Here is a 12262-nt window from a genome sequence, read left to right on the forward strand (position 1 = left end):
CTTGTTTCCCCACCTTTGTCATTTTCCCTATCCACTTGCCCCCCCCATCCTTCTGACACACACACACACACACACACACACACACACACAAAATTACAGGCATCCATAAAATAGTTTCTGCAAAGGAGCAGGGGAAGAACAAGGCACGCTGTAAGCTCACTTGGCTCTATATATCTGGAAAGGCTCTGAAGTTCCGAAGTCTCTACCCAACGAGGTAAACATCATGCCTAGAGTTTAAGCTGCACTCAGCTGGAGTTGATTTACCCTCAGAAAAGTTTCCAGTGGTCAAGAAATACCACTAAGTAGGAATATTTCTGGGCAAGTTCATAATGACTGGACAAACTTTTCAGGATAAGTTGTCATGTGATGCTTTGCTGTTGCTAAGCTAATACAAGACTGGACCATGAAAAACAAAAATCTACTAACACACATTTGGCTACTGCAGTCCTCTGGCATTGAGCAATAGAGCAACTGTCCTTCCTCACCACTAGCTGTGAATATACTTCCAGCTGAGTGTTTAGAAATCAGATACCCTGGTAATCCACAGAACAAGCTTTGTTTGCAAATTGGAAGTTTTTCTGGTAGAAGCCATTCTTAGGTGGGCTTAATTAAATCTTTTGGAAGGCAATGCTGGGGAAAAAAAATTTTCCTAATTCCTTGGACACAGTGAGTGGCCATAAGTTGTTATTCTGCATGTAGTAAATCAAAATTAGATCCTGAAGGACCAAATCTCCTTTCCTTGCTGTAATAAAATACCCTATGAGTTCCGTAAGGCATTTCTAAAGCATAAATGCTTAAAATACAAGTTGGACATTATACTATATGTAAAATGCCAGGTTATATCTGTTTGCTTTCTTCCTAATGGTCATTGAAAGGAGCTTGTTTATCTACATTGAGCAAGTTATATTTTATTTTAAATGAGTCAGCTACATGTTCAGATATTTGTCTGTATTCCCAAGAAGTTACATGCAGCCTGAGAACAAGTATGCCTTCACCCTTTGGCTCCTTTCCTGACATGAAACAGAGAAGTCCACAGCTGCAAGCACAAGGGACTTGGCAGGTAGGCCTTGTTTTATTGTGAACAAATTCACAGCAAAACTGTTACTGAGGAACCAGCCACTCCCATAATATTTTTAGCCTTAGGGAAGAAAATTGGTAGGGAAGAAAAATTGGCAGACAGTGGGAGAGAGGTTTGGTCAATATGTGTAAGTAGAATAAAGTCATTGAAGTACTTGAAGAAAGAACAGACAGTTTCCCTCTGAAATATGGGATCTAGACCATTTTGTAAGACTGAGAATAACTGTAACCCATATTAGAAATGCTCTTTTGCCATATTTCAAGATCCAGATCTGAACTCATACTGTGCAAAAAAGCACAAGAGCCCTTACAGCCAAGGGCCCTGGGAGAAGTTTACTGACAGGCTGAGATCCAGTTACCAAGCATCATTAGTTAGCACTGAAATTCTCGCAAGACACACACAAGTGTATTGAAACATCACAATACTCTATCATTTACTCACGTGGGACAACCACCTAAGTCCATAGCAAAACCTTACAGATGCAGATGCTATCTCAGATCAGGATTCCAGATCAACGTCCTTCATGTGGAGATGAGACAAGTGAGGTTCAGGAAGTTGGAGTGACTTATCTGCAAAGCTAGCTAAGCGGAATCAGAGTCTGGGTCTCCCAACCACTGATTCTGCTACACCACACTGCTGCTTCTGTTGGTTAGATGGACATTGACAATCCATTGTGAAAGCATAAATTAGAAGTCAAGACAAAAGAATGTGTGTGATATCTCTCACTTTGTTTTCACCATTTCATTTTAGCATCATTTTAAAGAATAGTATATCAGTATAGAATGAGGAACAAAGCTCTTTAAGAGTAATGATGAAGCCAAAAGGTGAAAAAGTAGAACAGAGAATGTAAGTTATTAAATAAATGAGCAAGAAGTATGTGTCAGGGAAAATAAATACTTCTTATATTATTAATACCATGATTCCCTGCCCCCCCACCCCCTCACTCACACACTTAATGCATTTGTTTTAGAAAATGCCATTTTATGCTGAGATACTGATATTGAAGGCTTCCCTCTTTCCCAACTCTATCAGAAGTTCTCTTTCTCTTTGGAAGAAACCGAGGGCCTTACGAATCAGACTGACCTCTCTTGTGACAGGCAGCCTTGCCTGCCCTTGGAAACAAGCTGCCAGACTGTGGGGGCCACAGAGACCCAAGAGAAGCCAGCACTGCTAGACTGAGGAACTTGTAAATATCTTCTGCCTTCTTGGTGAACAAGGATAGAGGAAATTGAGTGTATATTGTGACTGTAGTTTGTGAAGAAAATGCAACGGTTTGCTTCGACAGCTCCCCAAATGTACTTGTGAAGTTCGAATGTGCCTGCCTCATTGCCTTGTGTACCAAACACAGTGCTGAATGCGTTGTTTTTAAATAAACTGTTTTGTTGTGCTTTGGGAAACACTGCTGGTTGTCTCTGTCACATTCAGAAGACCCCCCCCAACACACACATACATGTGCTAACACATACACTTCATCCTGTGAAGAGATTGAATGCTTCCTCCTGTTTTATATTCTCAGCATTTTGAGGTCTTTTCCTTGGAAAAATATATCAAGGAGTTTCCAAGGAAAAGACCTCAAAACACTGAGAATACAAAACAATTTGTAGAACTCCAGAAAGGTTGGGCTTGGCTATCTACAGCCATGAGCAAGCAGGAAATACTCGAAGTCTCTACACATAACATTTCCATTGATCCTTTAAATGCTACTCATACGACAGGCCTTAACATTATTAATAACAATACATTGCTCTGGAATGTTACTACTGCATACATCATTTTATTTAATCAGTAATCAGGTGAGGCAGAGATGCTGAAGAAGTTGTCCATGCTGTGTAGTTAGTGACAAGTCAAAATGAGAACTCAGCCTGACTCTCAGTCCAGTGCTCCTTTCTCTGTACCCTTCACCCCATCCCAAGCTCTCCCTAGATCACCTCCTCATAGAACCTTCCCCAGCTGCTGCTGTCAGCCTCTATGCCTTTTCCTTGTGCTGTTTTTCTTCATAGCATTTTCTTAATGATATTAACTTGTTTACTCATTGTTGATCTGTCACCCACTATGTGATAAGCTATACCTTCAACAAAGCAGGAAACATTGCGTGTCTATTCTTACTACACCCCAAATGCCTAGGACAATGCTATAAACTAAGTAGGCTCACAACTGATATTCATAGGATAGACGGATGAATGAATGGGCACATGGGGGGAAGGAGAGATGGACAGATGGATAAATTGATGGATAGATGCCACATGGAGTCTGTGTAACACTTCAACTCTTTCTCATTATCCTCCTCCCCATCTTTGTACCCACATCATTGTGAACAAAACTCAGTAAGCATTTATAGACTCAAGGAATGAACGAATAGTCCTAGGAATTATTTTTCTCAATATCTATGCCCCAATGTCAAAAATGTTTCAGCATATTAATGCACAAAAACACATCCTGTTCTTGTTCCTAGCTGATTTCAATTTCCAGCAAAAGGAGAAACTCAGGGTAAAAAAAATACAGCATGATTGAAAGTATTCCACCTTCTGTAGACATGGTTGCATCTGAAAGGGCCTGTGGGTCTTTAATTCAAACCTAAAATCCTTACTGTTCACTGCACATAACACTGGGCAAGATATGAACAGCATATAAAATTAGCAAAATTACAATGCTTACCCTGAAGCAACTTAAACATCTTGGGGAAATGGTGCAACACATTACAGGAGTATATCTTGTAAAGAGAAAGAGAGAGACAGAAAGAAAAAGATGACCCCATTAAATTTGAGTGAGGAGAACAAAAATTTTAGAGGTCAAATGTAAGGCTCAGGGCTTATATTTTCTGAAAAACTATTTGTGCAGCTGATGATCCTTAGAAAATGCACACACACACACACACACACACACACACACACACACAGAGAGAGAGAGAGAGAGGGAGGGAGGGAGGGAGAGGGAGGGGGGAGAGAGGGAGAGGAGGAGAGAGAGAGAGAGAGAGAGAGAAATCTGAAACAAAACAAAACACTTCATAAACTTCAGCAAAACATGAAATTGACACCAAGTTTATTGCAGGCTCTCTGCCTGGGGATGATTAGTACAAATTAAATTTTTAAAGTAGAAATGTTTTTTCTAAGAAAATGCATTACCATAACTTGATCAAGACAAGATTTTTTTAAAAAAAAAAAAGAGAGGCCGGGCACGGTGGCAGACACCAGTAATCCCAGCACTTTGGGAAGCTGAGGCGGTGGATCACGAGGTCAGGAGTTGAAGACCAGCCTAGCCAAGATGGTGAAATGCCGTCTCTACTAAAAATACAAAAATTAGCCGGGTGTGGTGGCAGGCACCTATAATCCCAGCTACTTGGGAGGCTGAGGCAGAGAATTGCTTGAACCCGGAAGGTGGAGGTTGCAGTGAGCCAAGATCATGCCACTACGCTCAAGCCTGGGCAAAAGAGTGAGACTCTGTCTCAAAAGAGAGAGAGAGAGAGAGAGAGAGAGAAGCCCCCCTCATAGAAGATCCAACCTAGCCCAAGGCTTCCAGGCTAAAAAAGAAGCTGGCTCAAGGAATATGCTGCTCTGAACATTAACTCACAGTGCTCAGAATGGCATAGCTGATCAGGAACTTAGAGATTCAGTCAATTTAATTCTCTCATTTCCAGATGAAGAAACTGAGGCTTGGAGAGAGAAAGTGACTTACTCAGATATACTCTCCTAGTGAGCAATAGTTTAAGTACATTATTAATTTTTATAGAAAGAAAAAAGCTATTTTTATGTCAACTACAAATTCTCAACTCTAAATAAAAGTATTTAAAATGACAGTCTGCTCATTTCACTTAAATTAACTTATTTTTATTACTAAAGTATTCATCAAAAAATAGAAAATAGAGATAAGCAAGAGAATATTTTTAAAAGACCTAAACCTTTCACCTGTTTTTCTGAGTGTGTGTTTGTTCTATACAATATACTATTGTTTTCTAGTTTTTTTTCTCACTTGAGCTTATATCAAGAGCATCTTTCCATGTCAGTAAATATTCTATAATTAACTCAAAACATGAAAGCACTGTAACTTATTTAACCTCTTCTTAATTGTTGTTTTAAATGTAGGTTTCTTGCAGCTTTTCATTGCTATAAACAGTGCTCTGATGAACATCTTTGGAATTAAATGTTTGATTATTTCCTTAGATAAATCCCTTGAAGTCGATTTTCAAGAGGTATGAACAATTTTTATAAGAGGGGTCTTTTTCAGGAACATTTGAGAAGAAACTCAATGACCAAATTTCTAAATCTTTATTTTCCTGGAAAACTTTCCAAAAAGGAGAAAAACACACATCATCGTTAAGGAAGACTTCCTCAACAAAAGAGTTATGCATTTTTGTGTACTAAATAAGGAAAATAAATAAGCTATTGTGTGCTATTTCAATTCAGTTACCACATCTCTTGTTCAGAATCTGAGAGAACTTCACACACTCAAGACAGAAAGCCTATCCAATTGCATTCTCATTACTAATCAAATAAGAAGCACCCAGGACCACCTGAGAGAGACGGACCTTCAATACAATGATAGATAGCTCTTTTCCTTATTCTCAGAGTATGTTTATTGCTTACTCGATCCTACCAACCTAATAATGCTTCCAATTCACATTAAGTCCAAGAAGTCAAAATGAGGAGGTTGAACTAAACAATCTACCTTGAGGCTACACAAATCCTATAGATCAGTTGCTTTTGTTGAACCTCTTTTAATCAATATCTCTACTTCCATAGGAGAAATGTGAATTTGCTTTAAGCAAATTCAAGCTATGAACATTCAGATTTTCAAAGAAGGTATTATTAGGGGTAGCCAAAGCAGTCACCACAGGATTTCCTATCTACCACTGTCCCTTTCTTAACTAAATTTGTATTTCTACCCATCAAAAATTTTTAAATATATTCATCTCTGTGGGCCTTAAAGCTTCTGCTGCAACTCCTCAGCTCCACTGTTGCAGCACAAAAGTAGACATAGATGATATATACATGAATGAACATGGCTGTGTTCCAATAAAACTTTATTTACAAAAACAGGCAGCGGCTAGATTAGCCCACGGGACTACAGTTTGCCAGCCCCTGCTTTAAGTAACAAGCTTCTTACCATATGTAAAATATTTCATTTAACTTTCATCGTATTAGTCTCCTAGGGTGGCCATAATTAATTAATGCAGGTTTGGTGTCATTTTTTTTTAAAACAGGGTCTTGCTGTGTTGCCCAGGCAGCTCACTGTAGCCTCTACTGCCCAGACTCAAGCAACCCACCGACTTCAGCCTCCCAAGTAGCTGGGACCACAAGCTTGTACCACCAGGGCTGGCTGACTTTTTATATTTTGTAGAGGTAGGGTCTCACCATGTTGCCCAGACTGGTCTCAAACTCCTGGGCTCAAGCAGTTCTTCCACCTTGGCCTTCCAAAGCGTCGAATTACAGGTGTGAGCCACTATGCCAGGCCTGACTTGGTGTCTTAAAACAACATAATTTATTCCCTTGAAGTTCTGGAGACCAGAAGCTTGAAATCACCATCTCAGCAAAGTCGATTCTCTTTGGAAGCGCTGAGAAAGAATGCATCTCCTGCTTTTCCCTTGCCTCTGGTAGCTGCCAAATCCTTGTCATTCCTGGATTTTTAGAAGCATAACTCCAGAGTCTGCCTCCATCTTCACATGGTTTTTTGTATGTGTTTGTGTCTGCTCTCCTTCTCTTCTAAGGACTCACCATTGAATTTAGTGCCCACGCAAATCTGAGATGATCGCCTTTCAAGATTCTTACTTTAATTACATCTGCAGAGACCCTTCCCTCCAGAACACATTCTGAATGTTCAGGTGGACATATCTTTTCAGCATCACAATTCAACTCACTACATGCATTTACAGCAGTACCCTTTCACCAAGCAATTCAAGGATTCACAGAGTAGAGCTCAGGGAACACAATTCAGTGACACACGGACTCAGGTGTACTGCAGAAATGACTGGTCTCCTTCAGAGGAAACAAATCTACCTTTCAAAAGTCCAACAGCATTATTGGGTGATGGAAGTTATGTTCTCAAATTATATTTTATAAAACGTTCCGGGGGGAGGGGGTGGAGATCCAAGATGGCCATTTAGAAACAGCTCAGAGTTGCAGCTCCCAGTGAAAGCGCAGAGGGTGAGTGGACGCCACATTTTTATTGCCCACAGACCAGAAGATTCCCAGGTGGAGGAGCCCCACGGGTTGCCAGCGACTGTTTTGGCTGACACGGTTCTTTTGGTCTTCTGGTCTGCGTGGCTGCTTTGCCCCGCGTGGCTGCTTTGTTGGCACCCCGGCCAGCGGTTCTCCATACAAAATACACTGGTCTGGTGCCCTTTTGGCTGGCGGTTGGAGCCCTGGGAAGTCACCCATTCATCTGATTGAAGAGGAGACTGAACAGGGAGACAGGCCAGGAGATTCCTGGGCAAAAATGCGCCATGAATCTCAGTGCTGCTGTTTAAGCCAGCGCAGTGAGCCATTGCAGGGGAAATCACACAGATCCCGGCGCCCTTTAAACAGGCAACTGGGATAGAGTCGACTGTTCAACTAAAAAAGAAAAAAAAGGCTCTGAGGCAGGGAGCCAGGTGATCAGGCTCAGCTGGTCCCACCCCCACAAAAGAGCAGCAATCAGAAACTCTCTGGATTGAGAGTTTCACAGTAAGCGCACTAACTCAGGAAGGTACAGCTCTGTGGGAGAGGGGCGTCCGCCATTACCGAGGCACTCCACCACTAAGGAGGTAGTCCGCCATTGCTGAGGCAGCCTGCCACTGCCAAGGCAACCCACCATTGCTGAGGGAGGCTGCCTGCTGTTGCCAAGGCAACCTGCCATTACAGAGAGAGTCTGCCAATACAGAGGCGGGCCACCATTGCCAAGGCAGTTCTAACTACACCCATATAAAAAAGACTGCAGGGAAGTTCACACGGCAGCTGGGCAGAGCCCACAGCACCTCAGCAAAGCCTCTGCAGGCAGACAGTGACCAGACTGCCTCCTTGCTGGGCAGGGCAGCCCTGAAAAAAAAAAAGGCAGCAGCACAATGGAAAGTCATAAATAAAGCCCTAACTCCCTGGGACAGAGCACCTGGGAACAAAAATTGGTTTATGAGTTCTGCTGCAACAGACCTAAACGTACCTGCCCAGCAGCTCTGAATGAACAATGGAGCTTGCAGCTCAGCACTTGAGCTCCTATAAAGGACAGACTGTCTCCTCAAGCAGCTCCCTGACCCCTGTATATCCAGAATCACCTCATAAAGGAGAGATCAGACTGACATTGGCGGGTATCCTTCTGGACAAAGATAGCAGAAGAAGAAAGTGGTAGCAATTCTTACTGTTCTGCAGCTGCTGCAGGCAATACCCAGGCAAACAGGGCTAGAGTGGACCTCAGCAGACCTACAGCAGAGGGGCCAGACTGTTAGAAGGAAAACTAAGAAACAGAAATAACCTCATCATCAACAAACAGAACGTCCACTCAGAGACCCAATCTGAAAGTCAGCAACTACAAAGACGACAGGTAGATAAATCCATAAAGATGGGAAGAAACCAGCGCAAAAAGAATGAAAACACCCAAAACCAGAACACCTCTCCTCCTACAAGGGATCACAACTCCTCACCAGCAAGGGAACAAGGTTGGATGGAGAATGAGTGTGATGAAATGACAGAATCAGACTTCAGAAGGTGGGTAGTAAGAAACTTCTGTGAACTAAAAGAATATGTTCTAACCCAATGCAAAGAAACTAAAAACCTTGAAAAAAGATTTGACAAAATGCTAACGAGAATGGACAAATTAGGAAGGAATATAAGTGAATTGATGGAGCTGAAAAACACAACATGAGAACTTCACAAAGCATGTACAAGTTTCAACAGCCGAATTGACCAAGCAGAAGAAACAATATCAGAGGTCGAAGATCAATTCAATGAAACAAAACGAGAAGGCATGATTAGAGAAAAAAGAGTAAAAAGGAATGTACAAAGTCTCCAAGAAATGTGGGACTATGTGAAAAGACCTAATCTATGTTTGATATGTGTACCTGAATGTGACAAAGAGAATGAATCCAAGCTGGAAAATACTCTTCAGGATATTATCCAGGAAAACTTCGCCAACCTAGCAAGGCAGGCAAATATTCAAGTCCAGGAAATACAGAGAACACCATAAAGATATTCCTCAAGAAGAGCAACCCCAAGGCACATAATCATCAGATTCACCAGGGTTGAAATGAAGGAGAAAATACTAAGGGTAGCCAGAGAGAAAGGTCAGGTTACCCACAAAGGGAAGCCCATCAGACTCACAGCAAATCTCTCAGCAGAAACCCTGCAAGCCAGAAGAGAGTAGGGGCCCATATTCAACATCCTTAAAGAAAAGAACTTTCAACCCAGAATCCCATAACCAGCCAAACTAAGCTTCATAAGTGAAGGAAAACTAAAATCCTTTGCAAAAAAGCAAGTACTCAGAGATTTTGTCACCACCAGGCCTGCTTTACAAGATCTCCTGAAAGAGGCTCTACACATATAAAGGAACAACCACTACCAGCCACTCCAAAAACATGCCAAATGGTAAAGAGCATCAACACAATGAAGAATCAGCATCAACTAATGGGCAAAACAGCCAGCTAGCACCAAAACGGCAGTATCAAATTCACATATAACAATATTAACCCGAAATGTAAATGGACTAAATGCTCCAATCAAAAGACACAGCCTGGCAAATTGGATAAAAAGCCAAAACCCATCGGTGTGCTGTATCCAGGAAATCCATCTCACATGCAAGGATACACAAAGGCTCAAAATAAAGGGATGGAGGAAGATTTACCAAGCAAATGGAGAGCAAAAAAAAGCAGGAGTTGCAATTCTCATCTCTGATAAAATAGACTTTAAAGCAACAAAGATCAAAAGAGGCAAAGAAGGACATTACATAATGCTAAAAGGATCAATGCAACAAGAAAAGCTAATGATCCTAAATATATACGCACCCAATACAGGAGCACCCAGATACATAAGGCAAGTTCTTAATGACTTACAAAGAGGCTTAGACTCCCACACAATTATAGTGGGAGACTTTAACACCCCATTGTCAATGTTAGACAGATCAACCAGACAGAAAATTAACAAGGATATCCAGGACTTGAACTCAGACCTGGACCAAGAAAACCTAATAGACATTTACAGAACGCTCCACCACAAATCCACAGAATATACGTTCTTCTCAGCACCACATCACACCTACTCTAAAACTGACCACAAAATTGGGAGTAAATCACTCCTCAGCAAATCAAAAGAACGGAAATCATAACAAACAGTCTCTCAGACCACAGTGCAATCAAGTTAGAACTCAGAATTCAAACTCTAACTCAGAACCGCACAGCTTCATGGAAACTGAACAACTTGCTCTTGAATGTTGACTGGATAAACAATGAAATGAAGGCAGAAATAAAGATGTTCTTCGAAACCAACAAGAATGAAGACACAACATACCAGAATCCCTGGGACACATTTAAAGCAGTCTCTAGAGGAAAATATATAGCAATAAGTGCCCACATGAGAAGCAAGGAGAGATCAAAAATTGACACCCTATCGTCAAAATTGAAAGAGCTAGAGGAGCAAGATCAAAAAAACTCAAAACCTAGAGTAGAACTGAAGGAGATAGAGACAGAAAAAACCCTTCAAAAAATCAATAAATCCAGGAGCTGGTTTTTTGAAAAGATCAACAAAATAGACAGACCACTAGCCAGATTAATAAAAAAGAAAAGAGAGAATACCAAATTGATGCAATAAAAAACGATAAAGGGGATATCACCACAGATTCCACAGAAATTCAAACCATCATGAGATTATTACAAACAACTCTATGTACATAAACTAGTAAACCTGGAAGAAATGGATAAACTCCTGGACACATGCCTCCTCCCAAGCCTAAACCAGGAAGAAGCCGAAACCCTGAACAGACCCATAACAAGGTCTGAAGTTGAGGCAGCAATTAAGAGCCTACCACCCAAAAAAAGCCCAGGTCCAGAGGGGTTCACAGCCGAATTCTACCAGACATACAAAGAGGAGCTGGTACCATTCCTTCTGAAACTATTCCAAACAATACAAAAAGAGTGAATCCTTCCCAAATTATTTTATGAGACCAACATCATCCTGATACCAAAACCAGGCAGAGACTCAACAAGAAAACAAAACTTCAGGCCAATATTCATGATGAACATAGACGCAAAAATCATCAATAAAATACTGGCAAGCCGATTGCAACAGCACATCAAAAAGCTTATCCATCATGATCAAGTAGGCTTCATCCTGGGGATGCAAGGCTGGTTCAACATACACAAGTCTATAAACGTAATTCACCACATAAACAGAACCAAAGACAAATACCACATGATTATCTCAATTGATGCAGAGAAGGCCTTTGACAAAATTCAACAGCCCTTTATGCTAAAAACCCTCAATAAGCTAGGTATTGACGGAACATATCTCAAAATAATAAAAGCTATTTACTACAAACCAACAGCCAATATCATACTGAATGGGCAAGAAGTGGAAGCACTCCCTTTGAAATCTGGCACTAGACTAGGATGCCCTCTCTCATCACTCCTATTCAATATAGTACTGGAAGTTCCAGCCAGAGCAATCAGTCAAGAAAACGAAATAAAGGGTATTCAATAGGAAAGGAGGAAGTCAAATTGTCTCTATTTGCAGACGACATGATTGTATATCTAGAAGACCCCATCATCTCAGCCCCAAATCTCCTGAAACTGATAAGCAACTTCAGCAAAGTCTCAGGATACAAAATCAATGTGCAAAAATCACATGCATTCCTATACACCAATAACAGACTTAAAGAGAGCCAAATCAAGAACAAACTGCCATTCACAATTGCCACAAAGAGAATAAAATACCTAGGAATACAACTAACAAGGAACGTAAAGGATCTCTTCAAGGAGAACTATAAGCCATTGCTCAACAAAATAAGAGAGGACACAAACAGATGGAGAAACATTCCATGTTCATGGTGAGGAAGAATCAATATTGTGAAAATGGCCATACTGCCCAAACTAATTTACAGATTCAACGCTATGCCCATTAAGCTACCAATGACCTTCTTCACAGAACTGGAAAAAAACACCTTAAACTTCATATGAAACCAAAAGAGAGCCCGCATAGCCAAGTTAATTCTAAGCAAAAAGAACAAAGCGGG

The sequence above is a fragment of the Cebus imitator genome, unplaced genomic scaffold (assembly GCF_001604975.1).
Source record: "Cebus imitator isolate Cc_AM_T3 unplaced genomic scaffold, Cebus_imitator-1.0 Scaffold55, whole genome shotgun sequence".
NCBI lineage: Eukaryota > Metazoa > Chordata > Mammalia > Primates > Cebidae > Cebus > Cebus imitator.